This window comes from Schistocerca nitens, chromosome 3 (genome assembly GCF_023898315.1).
Source record: "Schistocerca nitens isolate TAMUIC-IGC-003100 chromosome 3, iqSchNite1.1, whole genome shotgun sequence".
Classification (NCBI taxonomy): domain Eukaryota; kingdom Metazoa; phylum Arthropoda; class Insecta; order Orthoptera; family Acrididae; genus Schistocerca; species Schistocerca nitens.
Genome location: NC_064616.1, coordinates 74,479,951 through 74,494,831, shown reverse-complemented (window position 1 = coordinate 74,494,831; position 14,881 = coordinate 74,479,951).

Genomic DNA, 14,881 nt, shown 5'->3' with positions numbered 1-14,881 from the left:
TACCTCCCGCCAACCCCAACCCCCGCATCGCCCGCCAACCCTCACCGCCATGATCACTCGGCTCAGTCCAGTGATCACGGAGGAGGAGGTGTTGGGGGAGCTTCAGGCCCATCCCCATCTGGAGGTGCGTGCGGTTCGCCGCATCCACAACGCTGCTGGCCCCACCCGCCTTATGCGGGTTTTTTCTGAGCACGCCCCCTCCATAGACCGTCTCCTGAAGGAGGGTGCCCTCCTTTTTAACCAGCGTTATAAGGTTGACCTCTCCCGTTCCCGTCCTCAATCCCTCCGCTGCCAAAGGTGCTTGCAGTATAATGCGCACCCAACATCTGAGTGCTGCGAGGCCCCCACCTGCCCGCACTGTAGGCAAGCCCACTTTTTACGGCAGTGTCCCAATCTCCAGTCCCCCCCCCTCCTGTAATACCTGTAACCTCCCTCATCCTACATACTCCAAGAAATGTAAGGCCCGGCCCCCTCCTACCACTCCTGAACTCACCGTTCCTGTCCGCCCTCTGGACGCCCCCACCCCTCCTGGCAACTCCCTTCGCCCACCCCCTACCGCTGAGGACATCATCAGGTTCCTCACCATTGTCCTTCAGAATGTACATCCTTTTCAGCGCCCACACACCCTCCAACAGATCTCCCTCGCTGCCCGTTCCGTTTTCCAACTCAAAATGTACGCCACCTACTCCAACAACCAGGCCCATTTCACCTTCTCCTGTCTTGACACCCTCGTTTAACTCCCTGTCTTGGCACGGCAGCACCGTATCCTTTTCAACAACATCCGCTCCCTTCCCGCCATCAAGAACCTCTTCCTGCACACCCTTGCCACCCACCGCGTGGATGCCTTCCTCCTCAATGAAACCTTCCTGCAATCCCACCACACCATCCACACTTCGCCCTACCTCCTCCACCGCTCTGATAATCCTCTCCGGATTGCGCGTGGCGGAGTTGCCATTGGGCACCACCGCCAGATTCCCGTTCGGCTCCAACCTCTCCTTCCCGACCCCACCGAACACCTGATCCTTAGTCTCTTCTTCCCCGGCCTTACGTTACCTGCGCCACCATTTATGTCCGCCCCAACGCCCCTATTCCCTTCGACTTCCTCTCCCACATCGACCGTACCTTCTCCTCCTACGTGATCGCCGCCCCTTCCCTGACGCCCTTAGTAAGGCCAATCACTTTGCCTCCTACCTGTCCGATGTGTTTTCCATCCCCGATGATCCCCAGTTCGATTACTCCCTCTTCCCGGATATCCGCGATCGAACTGACACCTCTGTCCCTCCCCTCGCTCCTGGTTTCCAGTACTTGGACAACATTGCACACACAGAACTCAATTCCCCTATCACTACACAGGATCTCATTGCTACACTCCACACAAAACGCAACACCGCTCCTGCTCACGATCGTGTCACCTACCGTCACCTTCGTGAAGCTCCTGTCTCTTTCCTCTCCACCCTGGCCAGGCTCTACAATGTAGTCCTGTCCACCGGTTACTACCCTGACCTGTGGAAAACCTCCCGTATCCTCATGTCCCTTAAACCTGGCAAACCGCCGTCCACCGTCTCCTCCTACCGTCCCATCAGCCTTACCTCGGTCTTCAGCAAGGTCCTGGAATCTATCCTCACCCAACGCATCCACCAGCATCTCCGCCAGCACCGCCTCCTTCCCGTTACCCAGTGTGGCTTTCGGCCGTCCTTCTCTTCCGAGGACCTTCTCTTTCACCTCACTCATCTCCTTTCTGAACAGCTTAATTCCCGTCGCTCCGCAATCTTCCTCTCCCTGGACCTCAAACGTGCTTATGACCGCGTATGGCATTCCGGTCTCCTCTTCAAGCTCCAAACTTCCGCCCTTCCCATTAACTATGTCCGTCTGATCGGCTCCTTTCTCTCTCGCCGTCCTTCCTATGTCACCATCCATAACACGGATTCCTACACCTTTTTCCCCTCCGCCGGTGTGCCCCAAGGCTCCGTCCTCTCCCCCTTCTGTACCTTTTGTACACGGCGGACATGCCGCCGCCGTCACCCCCCGTCCACCTTCTCCAGTTTGTCGATGACACCGCCTTCCTTGCCCTTTCCCCCACCCTGCAGCGCTTCCAACACCTTCTCCAATCCCATCTTGACCGGTTCACCACTTGGTGCAACCAGTGGTTGCTCAAGGTCAATCCCTCCAAAATCCAGGCGATCATTGTAGGCAAAACCACCCCTTCCTTCCGCCTCCTTGATTTCTATCTCACCATCTATGGCTGTCCTATCGCCCTCACTCCCACCCTTAAGTACCTTGGCGTCACCCTCGACCGTCGCCTCTCCTGGACTCCCCACCTCCGGACAATCCAAGCCAAGGCACGCTCCCGACTCAGTCTCCTCAAGCTCCTCTCCGGCCGTACGTGGGGTCTGGACCCCTCCACCGTCCTCCACACCTATAAATCCCTCATCCGCCCTATCCTTTGTTATGCCCATCCAGCTTGGATCTCCGCCCCCCCTACCTTTTACAAATCTCTCCAAATCCTTGAACGCCATGCTCTCCGCCTCGCCTATCGCATCCGTCTCCCCTCCCCCACGCGGATCCTGTACGATTTCATCCCCTTCCCCCACCTCCTTCACTTCCTTGAAAGGATACGGATCCTGTACACCTCCCGTAAACTCGATCCTCCTCACCCGCTAGTCTCCCCAATCCTCTCCCACCCCCGCCCGCTGCCGCGCCTGTATTCCCACGTCCCACCCGGTCTCCATCTCTCCACCCTCCTTACCCTCTCCCAAGGTGGCTTCCGCCAGCTCCCCCTCCCTGATGATGTCCTCCTCCCCTCCATCTACCCCTCCTATCAACTTTGATCCTCCCCCCTTCCCGTGTCCTTTCCTTTAGGCACCCTCCCTCCCTCCCTTCCCTTCCCTTCTCTTTCCTTTCCCCCCTTCCTCCTCCCCTCTTCCCCCAGGCTTCCCCTCCCCCTTCCTCCCTCCCCCTCTCTCCTCTGCCCATGGCATCTCTGCTCTCCCCTCTCCCATTCCCCTCCTCCTCCTCCTCCACCTCCACTCTTGGCAGGTCCCCGGACTCGTACACACTCAGTGAACATTCGCGCGCCGGAGATCGTCGCCGTCAGTGTTTCGTGTGTGTGCCTTCGTTTGTGTGTAGTGTTGTTCACCGTCACGCCACCACCGTTCACATGCGTCGCCATCATCCATGTTCTGTGCACCGTGTCGCCTAGTGTTAGTGCTGTTTCTCGTCCAGCGTGAACGGCTCCATGTTTTTTCTATTTATAGTGTCTACATTTTTTGCCCACCGTTTTGACTGTCTTCTCTGTGCCACCTTTATGTGCTACTTGTTGTCAAACTCGAGGCTGAAGAGCGGCGTATTGTGCTGCTGACAGCCCGCCTTTGTATAAGGTGTTTAAAATCACAATAAAGAAAAAAAAATTACTAATTGCGGAAAAGGTCGATATCGTGTTGATATATGGCTATTGTGATCAAAATGCCCGACGGGCTTGTGCTATGTATGCTGCTCGGTGTCCTGGACGGACCGTTCGCCGGATAGTTACGTTATTTAAGGAAACAGCAAGTGTTCAGCCACATGTGAAACGTCAACCACGACCTACAACAAATAATGATGCCCAAGTAGGTGTTTCAGCTGCTGTTGCAGCTAATCCGCACATCAGTAGTAGACAAATTGCGTGAGGATCGGGAATCTCAAAAACTTCGGTGTTGAGAATGCTACATCAACATCGATTGCACCCGTAACATATTTCTATGCACCAGGAATTGCATGGCGACGACTTTGAACGTCGTGTACAGTTATGCCACAGGACACAAGAGAAATTACGGGACAATGACAGATTTTTTGCACGCGTTCTATTTAGCGACGAAGCGTCATTCACCAACAGCGATAACGTAAACCGGCGTAATATGCGCTATTGGGCAACGGAAAATCCACGATAGCTGTGACAAGTGGAACCTCAGCGACCTTGGCGGTTTAATGTATGGTGCGGCATAATGGGAGGAAGGGTAATTGGCCCTCATTTTATCGGTGGAAATCTAAATCGTGCAATGTATGCTGATTTCCTACGTAATCAGAATGAGATTTTCTCTCTGCAGCGGAGTGTGCGCTGATATGAAACTTTCTGGAAGATTAAAACTGTGTGCCGGAACGAGACTCGAACTCGGGACCTTTGACTTTCGCGGGCAAGTGCTCTACCAACTGAGCTACCCAAGCACGACTCATGACCCGTCCTCACAGCTTTACTTCTGCCAGTATCTCGTCTCCTACCTTGCAAACTTTACAGAAGAAAGAAAGGATATTGCGGAGACATGGCTTAGCCATGGTTCGCAGGAGAGCTTCTGTAAAGTTTGGAAGGTAGGAGACGAGGTACTGGCAGAAGTAAAGCTCTGAGGACGGGTCGTCAGTCGTGCTTGGATAGCCCGTGAAAGGCAAAGGTCCCGAGTTCGAGTCTCAGTCCGGCACACAGTTTTAATCTGCGAGGAAGTTTCATACGTAATGTTCTACCGATGTCACTACAAGATGTTTGACTGCATGACAGAATGGCGATGGACTTCCAAAATGATGGATGTCCGGCACATAGCTCGCGTGCGGTTGAAGCTGTATAGAATATCATATTTCATGACAGGTGGATTGGTAGTCGAAGCACCATACCATGGCCCGCACGTTCACCGGATATGACGTCCCCGGATTTCTTTCTGTGGGGAAAGTTGAAGGATATTTGCTATCGTGATCCACCGACAACGCTTGACAACATGCGTCAGCGCATTGTCAATGCATGTGCGAACATTACGGAAGGCGAACTACTCGCTATTGAGAGGAATGTAGTTACACGTATTGCCAAATGCATTGAGGTTGACGCACATCATTTTCAGCATTTATTGCATTAGTGTGGTATTTACAGGTAATCACGATGTATCAGCATGTGTTCTCAGAAATGATAAGTTCACAAAGGTACATGTATCACATTGGAACAACCGAAATAAAATGTTCAAACGTACATACGTTCTATATTTTAATTTTAAAAACCTGTTCGTCTAAAATTGTGAGCCATATGTTTGTGAGTATTACAGCGTCATCTATCACAAAGCGAAAAAAGTGGTCCAACTAAAACATTTGTATTTCTTTACGTACCGCACGAATATTTAATTAAAAAAAATGGGGGTTCCTATTTTAAAAAACGCAGTTGATATCCGTTTGACCTACGGATACATCTAGCATTTGGAAGACACGTTTGCCAGTTCTCTAGACATGAGAAACACCCTAGTTGACCTTGTAAATTACAGGGATGATTTAGAATCTGTTACATCACCGAGATCGATATTCGCGGGTGGAAATATCATTTTTCGTCTGTTTGTTTCTAGTTACTCGGCGGTCTAGAGCACGCTCTACCTAGCCAAAATTTCGGGTTCGTATAGAAATAATTCCCAGTCTGTATCTTCAGAATTATGTTGCGTGAGCGATCGATAGGATGCTACATCGTGCTTGATATCGAGAAGTCCCGTGATAATTGTATGATATTATGGCGAACCGTGCAAAAATTCGTGTATTCTTGTATTCCCCGAGTCTGGAGATGTGTGTAGAACAGCAAGCAAGCAAGGAAACATGTTCGGAGAAGAATCATTAACTTGTATTTGCCGAGGGCGGGTTTGTACCTAAATCGGTATTCGATTGTGGAAATATCAGTGTCCTCTATTTGTTTAGAGATGCCGAGTGAAGGTCTTCACAGACGGGGTAAGTTTCTAGCTACTCAATGGTCTAGAGCACTCTCCCCATAGCTAAAGTTTCGGGTTTGTAGAGAAATAATTCCCAGTCCGCATCTTCGGAAATATATTGCATGAGAGATGGGTAGGATACTGCTGCGTGCAAACCATGTGAAAATATATTTGTTCTTGTAATCTCAGAGTCTGGATATGGGTGTATAAAAAAGCAAGCAGGGAAGCATGTCCAGACCAGAAAGAGTAATGCGTTTGTGTCTAGGGGGAAACGGGCGAGTCCTTGCAAACAGTTCTGAGAGTGACTTCGATCCATTGACGGCTTTCTGATGTATAAGGGATGATTTTGTAATGTGGAGGATATGAATTGCACGTTTACTACATCCACACGGTACGCAGTGATATATTTCTGGGTTGGAGATCAGTTTCACACTCTAATATTCAAGCCCATGTCCTCACTCAGGGAGCAGTGTAATAAAGTAAGAGTCTTTCCGTATTTGACAATATGTGTGGCACTTTGCGAGGTTTAGTTGTCCGTGCAATATGACGATCAGTGCAAAATAGCTTTTTTGCTGCTAAAAGGCACGTCTGTATAAAGAAATAAAAGGAGGACAGTGCTTCCCTGTTACTGAGGAGAATCATGACATATAGCTCATGTGAGTGTAGGCATACCATAATTTTTTTGGTGCTGTACAGATATAAAAGATAACTGCACTGTTTGTGTAAAATGTGCATATATTGCATTGTAAAGTTACTGTGGCATATGTTGTGTAAAATGTGTATATATTGCATTACTGTGGTTTATGTTGTGAATTGACAAGAGAAGATGACTGCATGTGCCATCATAAGGGACGTATACAGTCAGCACATCGATAACTGTGAGGGTATGAGAGAGTTCTTTTATGTGGAAAATTATGTGCGCTATAGATACTGAGATTCGTTCCACAAGCACAGCCGTCACGAGGAGACTTTACCTGTACATTGAACAGTGTCAGCCTATAGCAGCAATCGTAACATTTAATTGTAATTACAGTGGTAAATATTATCCTGGCTTCTAATATTCTTTTGTGTCTAGTATGTATTTGATGATCTGTGGACAACTTTGCGAGTTTAGCTTTCAACGCAATTTAGCGATCTGTGCACAATAATTTTACTGCTCAAGGTCTCATCTGCAGAAAGGAAGAAAAGGTGGATGGTGCTTCGATACTGGTGGCATGAGTAATTCGCGGGTAAATTCGATAAGAGCCAATCATAATGCTCAATTCATTCAGAAGACATCCATTGTGCTGGGATATAGGAGTGTCTACATAGTGGTGAGAACGTCTGCGTATGTTGAGAGCAGGAAGGGTATCACGTTAGGACTGCTGGGAAGTGTGCATTCGATGTTATTCTGCGCTGTTTTCGTAAACAGATTTTCGTTAAACTTTCTCTAAGCACTATGTGACTTAACATCTGAGGTTATCAGTCCCCTAGACTTAGAACTATTAAAACCTAACTAACCTAAGGACATCACACACATCCATACCCAAGGCATGATTCGAACCTGTGACCGTAGCAGCAGCACAGTTCGAAACTGAGGAACCTAGAACCTCTTGGCCACAGCGGCCAGCCATAAACAGATTCTATTAGATAAAGAATATCCAAGCATACAACCTGAGACATCACAAAAACACCTACAAAAGTGCATTTTAAGTATTTCTGGGACACTATGCAATTTGCTAGAGTTCGACTTGGCTATTATTTAGATAGCCATGTGACTAGAGTATAACATTTAGAATGTTGGTAGATGTGCTTGCGATGGTATGTAGCTACGTGCTTCGATGCGGTAGCCACATGTCATGCATGGTCTGTTATAATCACTAGGAAGCAGCTCGTGTTATTCTGGAATGGATTTCTGCAGCATTACTCGGCAATAAGTTCTTCGCCGGACCACAGGTAGAGGGAGGGTTCATGCCAGCAATGGTGAACACGCGTGCGGTGCCTAACTTGGAGCATCTGTGCTTTGTATATAGGTATTCGCTCACATCTGGTCGTGTCATCAATTACACCTAGGTGAATATGTATTTCTATAGGAATTTCTCAGGTGTTGAGTATGAAAGGGATACTTCTACCTCATGCGTGCCAGACCCGATCTGTCGCCTGTGTGTGTTGTTTGACAGCTGACTGCCGTGCGACTTTGAGGGGCTGTTGGTGCATCCTGAGTTTTGGGATCATGTGCAGTTCAATGGAGAGGGGTGGTCGGCGGTGTCTGTGCGTGTCTGTTGCATTATTCTGCGATTGGGTCTGTAGGCTGGGCTATGCGCTATTTGGACAGTTTATGAGTACTCAGTGTGCCTACACATCACTGTGCTGCATTATTTAGGAGCTGTTTGCAGGTCTGTACTGAAATTATTTTGATATACAGTATTATTAGTTGTTTGTGTGTCTGCAGTGCATTATTTAGGAGTAGTTTCCAGGTTTGCAGACTGTGTATTGTGACCCCAAGCGTGTGTTTTGTATTAGAGTCATAAATATACTCCATCGCTTAATGAATTGTTCCAAAATAAATAAAGTACACTCCTTCCTTACTCTCTCCAGCAGCCCAGCGCAGGATGAGCCATTTTCGCGCCATTTTCCCCCTCCAGACCACTATCTTGGATTACATCACATTAGGGGTGACAGCACCCTCTGATGGCAGTACTGTGTACTAGGTCAGTTGGTCTCTAGATCTAGTGGAGGAGACACTGCCTGCAAAATAAAGACTTATGTCCAGCACGGGCAGAGCCCTGTTCCCGCCATTTTTCTCCACCCCAGATCACCATCTTGGGTTATGCTACAGAACAGATGACAGTGCCCTCTGGTGGCAGTACTGTGTGCTAGGTCAATTGGACTCGATCTCTTGGTGGAGACACTGTCTGTCTCCATTTTCCACCGCCATCTTGGATAACGTTTCAGACGACATCACTCTCTGGTGGCAGTACTGTGTACTAGGTCAGTTGGGTTCTAGATCTTCTGGTGGAGACACTGTCTGTCACCATTTTCCATCGCCATCTTGGTTTACATCACAGATGACAGTGCCCTCTGGTGGCAGTACTGTGTACTAGATCAGTTGGAATCCAGACCTCGTGGTGAACACACTGTATGGCTGTGCTGCATGAAATTGTTCAAATAAAGAGTGGTGCATATGAAATAAAGACTTATGTCCAGCACTGGTTGAGTCCTTTTCCCACGAATGCTTAGGAGGAGGTGGCGGTTGGGTAACTTACATTAGTGGAGGTAACCTTTCTTTGGCGCCATTTTCTTAGCTTAGTAGAGAAACCCCAAGTGACTTATCAAATTCAAACTTGGCGCCAGTTCCTAGGATGGGGTGGCGGTCGGATGATTTAGGTTAGTGGAGGTAACCCAAGTGACTTATCTTCCCACAATTTTCTTAGGTTAGTAGAGTAGATGCATTATCCTGTAGGGATTTGAACTTTCCTGTGTTTTCTGGGGGAGGGGAGGGGGGTTAGGTTAGTGGAGGTAGCTCAATTGACTTTATTCCTCTCAAAATTCAAACTTCCCGCCAAAATCCGTCATCTAGAATCCATGCGTCTAGCTCCAATTACCGTTCCTCGTTTACAGTCTGTTAATTCGAGTCGTGCCACCATAAATCGAGTTGGAAACCATTTCCCATGAAGCATACGAGTAGAAATACAGTTACACCAATGCAGTTCCCTTTTATATCTTTTGTACGTGGTACTACCGCCATCTCTATAAATGCATATTGCTATTCTATGAGTTTTGTCACATCATTCTGTATAAAGGAGATGTAGCAGTGACTCTTGTGCTGGCATAAGCTGGCACCAGCACAGCATGCGGCATGGGAGTTACAAGAGTATCGACAGAGGCCTACGACGGACTCGCTGGAAACACGTCGCCAAAGCCCTCTCGGCCGCGCCAAGGACCGGAGGGTCAGTTAGTTGGTGTCTACCACCGAGTCAGTTCCAGCATGTCACCGAGTCGGAGCCGCAGTCACAGCCTCTAGCTTAGAATGAGGCAGAACATAGCGAACGGAATAGTGTTCATAGCGGACTTTGAACTTCACCAGCAGTGAGGCTAAAGTGGACTATACAGGAAAGCTTGTACCACAGCGAATATGTAAAGCTGTGGAGCTCATTGCTTATGAATAAAGAACACAGTTAATATTTGCGTGCAGTTTGTGTTACAGAAAGAGGTACAGCCACCAAACAACATCCTCTCTTTGCTCCCATGGTACAGCTCTACAGAGGCAATGAGACGACATAAAAACTTTAGATGTCACTTGTAGATAAGAGTGAAAACTATTGATTTTTATGACTTTGATAAATGAAAAATTGTAAAGGCCTGGCAACTGGAAACAAGTACGACGAAAACGGCGAGGCCCATAACATTTTCGTATACTCCCATCACTAGTATAAGGCGAAAATGAACGAATAACTCTGAAACCGGTTGTAGATAATAAGGCGTTAAACGCCCATAGGTCTCCTAAAAGTTAGTATGTCACAAAGTCGCCCGGCGTTTCCATTCTACGTTCCAGTGACGATACTTTTCCTGAACAAAAGCACTTACAGCAGGGCCGGCCACGGTGTGCTAAACTTGACGCGTACAGCATGTGCAGACCGAGGGCGAGCCGAGGTCCGGCATATCACTTGGCTTTGCTCAGTCCTCGGAAGTACCAGGAACAGCGCAACATTTCATTCAGGACTGTGGCGCGCCATTTTTCGGTCGACGTAACTCTCTTCAGTTCGGCGGAATCGTGCTATCAGCGCTGTTTAACTTTCGCTATTTGTTCGTGGTACGAAGGACGTTCACAGGTCCAATGGCTGTTCAACACAAAAAGAGGCAATCTAGCTATCTGTCGTCGCAATCCTTTAAAATGAATAGGAATGACAGAAGAGGGGGTTGAGAATTCTCAGTTCGCATAAGTGACAGGTACTGTATAATTACTATGGAACGACGTTTCAGTACCATGCAGAAACAATTTAAAGATTTAGCTCACAATGACAGAGCAAATAATTAGAAAAATCGATAGACGGGATTTATTGTCCTAAATCTGCAGACCTGGAGCACGTGAAGGAATTGGTGGTACAAATAGTTAAATTTCTGAAGTCGCATGCATTATCCCGTTTTTAGTTGCAACACTTCTCAGTGGAACTAAAGGCAGGGTATGGGGACTTCATATTTTACTGCAGAGTACATAGGTTAAGTTAAGGGGCAGAGGTCGAATGATATTTTAATTTAAATCTCGATAGTGTTGAAATTATGAAGGAAAAATGAGTGCAGGAACGAAAATTAGAAAATCCAGAATTGAGTGCCGACTTTTCATTTTAAGCGGACTTGACTGCATACTGTCCACAGTAAGACATAGCAAGGTAAATTCTTTCTGATTTGATTGGGATGAATTTAAAAAGGAAATCGCTTTGTAGAAGGACACGTTCTGACACAGAGTCCAGTTCCCTAAGCTCACTGCCTTTAAAGGAAACGCAAAGTTTCAGGAATTCATTGTGCCTTGAAAGATTTACAAGGATAGTTTCCTAAACGTTTCCATGACACTGTCAATCTTCCACCTGTTTTCGAGCTGTTTTAGAGACCGTTTGCCGTTTCAGTTCAAAGCGCCCCTGTGTACGTGCGTATGTAACTGATTGACTAGGTAATTCCCGTTTTAATGACAATTTCTTATACATTAAAACTGTTCAGGACGTCTGCATCGCTTTCCTCAGGTAAAGTTTCCAAGTTTCCACAATGAGGTTGCAAAAGCGCTACAACGTTTGTGTTAAAGAATTTTTTTCGATCATGAAACTAAATAAGTCACATTACGTGGCAACTTGAGTGCAAAACTCTGTGAAGTTGTGTGCACCTGTCTATATGCCAGAAGTTTGCACCAGATAACAACTATATTATGTCTTCAGCGTGCTATAAGTAATTAAATAATAATAAGTAATTAAATAATATTGAAAATTTGTTTTGTTTGTGACCTATGTTGTTGAGAAATGTGAAATATAAAACCAAGTCGTACGCATGCGACTATAACGTCATTTTTCCCCTCTTCCCCTTCCTCATGCTCAGAGAGCGTGGCGTGGCGATGGGGGAAATGTGAAGCGAGGCTGAGCGCTCTGGCACTCGGGCCCAGGCGCAGCCCACGAGCCAAAATATCTGTCCCGGGGTGGTGCTGTTCCTATCTGAGAAATCGTTTGTGTGAAATGAGAACATAAACAGTCTTAATACACTTACTTCGGGGACAGTGGATGTCAATTTCGATTCTATTTAATAGTCACTGTCCAGTATAACATACTGGTTACTATCAAGCACCGAGCGAGGTGGCGCAGTGGTAAGACACTGGACTCGCATTCGGGAGGACGACGGTTCAATCCCGCGTCCGGCCATCCTGATTTAGGTTTTCCGTGATTTCCCTAAATCACTCCAGGCAAATGCCGGGATGGTTCCTCTGAAAGGGCACGGCCGACTTCCTTCCCTAATCCGATGAGACCGATGACCACGCTGTCTGGTCTCCTTCCCCAAACCAACCAACCAACCAACTATCAAGCAACTATCCTTTGACTCGATCACTTTTTGTGGACATACCTCATATGATCACAATTTGGTTATTAGTAGACCTTACGGTATAGTATGGAATACATTCCAGACAACTCCAAATACGAATATACCTGTGCAACTGTGTCTACTATTTGCAAAGTGTGGGGTGTGAAGAAAGCGAGCTGTGTTTTATGGGATTGATGTATTCTGATTGCGTGTAGATCCTTTGACAGAAGCTTCTTTTCCTAAATTGCTGGATTTCACATTCGCCACTTACGATAACTGTTTTCTACAAAAGCGTTCTGGAAAATACTACCTCCGAATTTTTTATGTGAAAACTCTTAAAGGTTTTTATGTAAGACAAATTTCATTAATATTCTATCATTATTCTGTGTGTCTATGTGGTGTGCGTACTGTAAGACCTTCGGTACACACACCATCAGATTATTTGAGTTGTTGCTCTAACGAAGTAGGCGAGTGTCAGCAATATGTCATGTCTCGTGGTCTTATCGTGGAGTGTTTATCTTCTGCCGTTAGGTCAGACGATAGAAATGCCACTTGCACGCTTAGAGTAGCAGATTGACATTTCACATAAATTTTCTCAGCATGTTATAGTCTTAGGTGGAGATTTCAATTTACCAGATATAGACTGGGACACTCAGATGGTTAGGATGGGTGGTAGGGACAGAGCATCGAGTGACATTATACTGAGTGCACTATCCGAAAATTACCTCGAGCAATCAAACAGAGAACCGACTCGTGGAGATAACATCTTGGACCTACTGATAACATACAGACCCGAACTTTTCGACTCTGTAAGTGCAGAACAGGGAATCAGTGATCATAGGGCCGTTGTAGCATACCTGAATATGAAAGTTAATAGGAATATAAAAAAAGGGAGGAAGGTTTATCTGTAAAGCAAGAGTAATAGAAGTCAAATTTCAGACTACCTAACAGATCAAAACGAATCTGACAATGTTGAGTGTTTGTGGGAAAAGTTCAAGGCAATCGTAAAATGCGTTTTAGACAGGCACGTGCCGAGTAAAACTGTGAGGGACGGGAAAAACCCACCGTGGTTCAACAACAAAGTTAGGAAACTACTGCGAAAGCAAAGAGAGCTTCACTCCAAGTTTAAACGCAGCCAAAACCTCTCAGACAAACAGAAGCTAAACGATGTCAAAGTAAGCGTAAGGAGGGCTATGCGGAAACGTTCAGTGAATTCGAAAGTAAAATTCTATGTACCGACTTGACGGAAAATCCTAGGAAGTTCTGGTCTTACGTTAAATCAGTAAGTGGCTCGAAACAGCATATCTAGACACTCCGGGATGATGATGGCATTGAAACAGAGGATGACACGCGTAAAGCTGAAATTCTAAACACCTTTTTTCAAAGCTGTTTCACAGAGGAAGACCGCACTGCAGTTCCTTCTCTAAATCCTCGCACAAACGAAAAAATGGCTGACATCGAAATAAGCGTCCAAGGAATAGAAAAGCAACTGGAATCACTCAACAGAGAAAAGTCCACTGGACCTGACGGGATACCAATTCGATTCTACACAGAGTACGCGAAAGAACTTGCCCCTCTTCTAACAGCCGTGTACCGCAAGTCTCTAGAGGAACGGAAGGTTCCAAATGATTGGAAAAGAGCACAGGTAGCCCCAGTCTTCAAGAAGGGTCGTCGAGCAGATGCGCAAAACTATAGACCTTCTCCGACGTCGATCTGTTTTAGAATTTTAGAACATGTTTTTTGCCCGAGTATCATGTTTTTGGAAACCCAGTATCTACTCTGTAGGAATCAACATGGATTCCGGAAACAGCGATCGTGTGAGACCCAACTCGCTTTATTTGTTCATGTAACCCAGGAAATATCAGATACAGGCTCCCAGGTAGATGCTATTTTCCTTGTCTTCCGGAAGGCGTTCGATACAGTTCCGCACTGTCGCCTGACAAAAAAAGTAAGAGCCTACGGAATATCAGACCAGCTGTGTGGCTGGATTGAAGAGTTTTTAGCAAACAGAACACAGCATGTTGTTATCAATGGAGAGACGTCTTTAGACGTTAAAGTAACCTCTGGCGTGCCACAGGGGAGTGTTATGGTTCAAATGGCTCTGAGCAGAATGGGACTTAACATCTAAGGTCATCAGTCCCCGAGAACTTAGAACTACTTAAACCTAACTAACCTAAGGACATGACACACATCCATGCGCGAGGCAGGATTCGAACCTGCGACCGTAGCAGTCTCGCGGTTCCGGACTGAAGCGCCTAGAACCGCACGGCCACCGCGGCCGGCGGAGCGTTATGGAACCATTGCTTTTCACAATATATGTAAATGACCTAGTAGATAGTGTCGGAAGTTCCATGCGTCTTTTCGCGGATGATGCTGTAGTATACAGAGAAGTTTCAGCATTAGAAAATTGTAGCGAAATGCAGGAAGATCTGCAGCGGATAGGCACTTGGTGCAGGGAGTGGCAATTGACCCTTAACATAGACAAATGTAATGTATTGCGAATACACAGAAAGAGGGATCCTTTATTGTATGATTATATGATAGCGGAACAAACACTGGTAGCAGTTACTTCTATAAAATATCTGGAAGTATGCGTGCGGAACAATTTGAAGTGGAATGATCATATAAAATTAATTGTTGGTAAG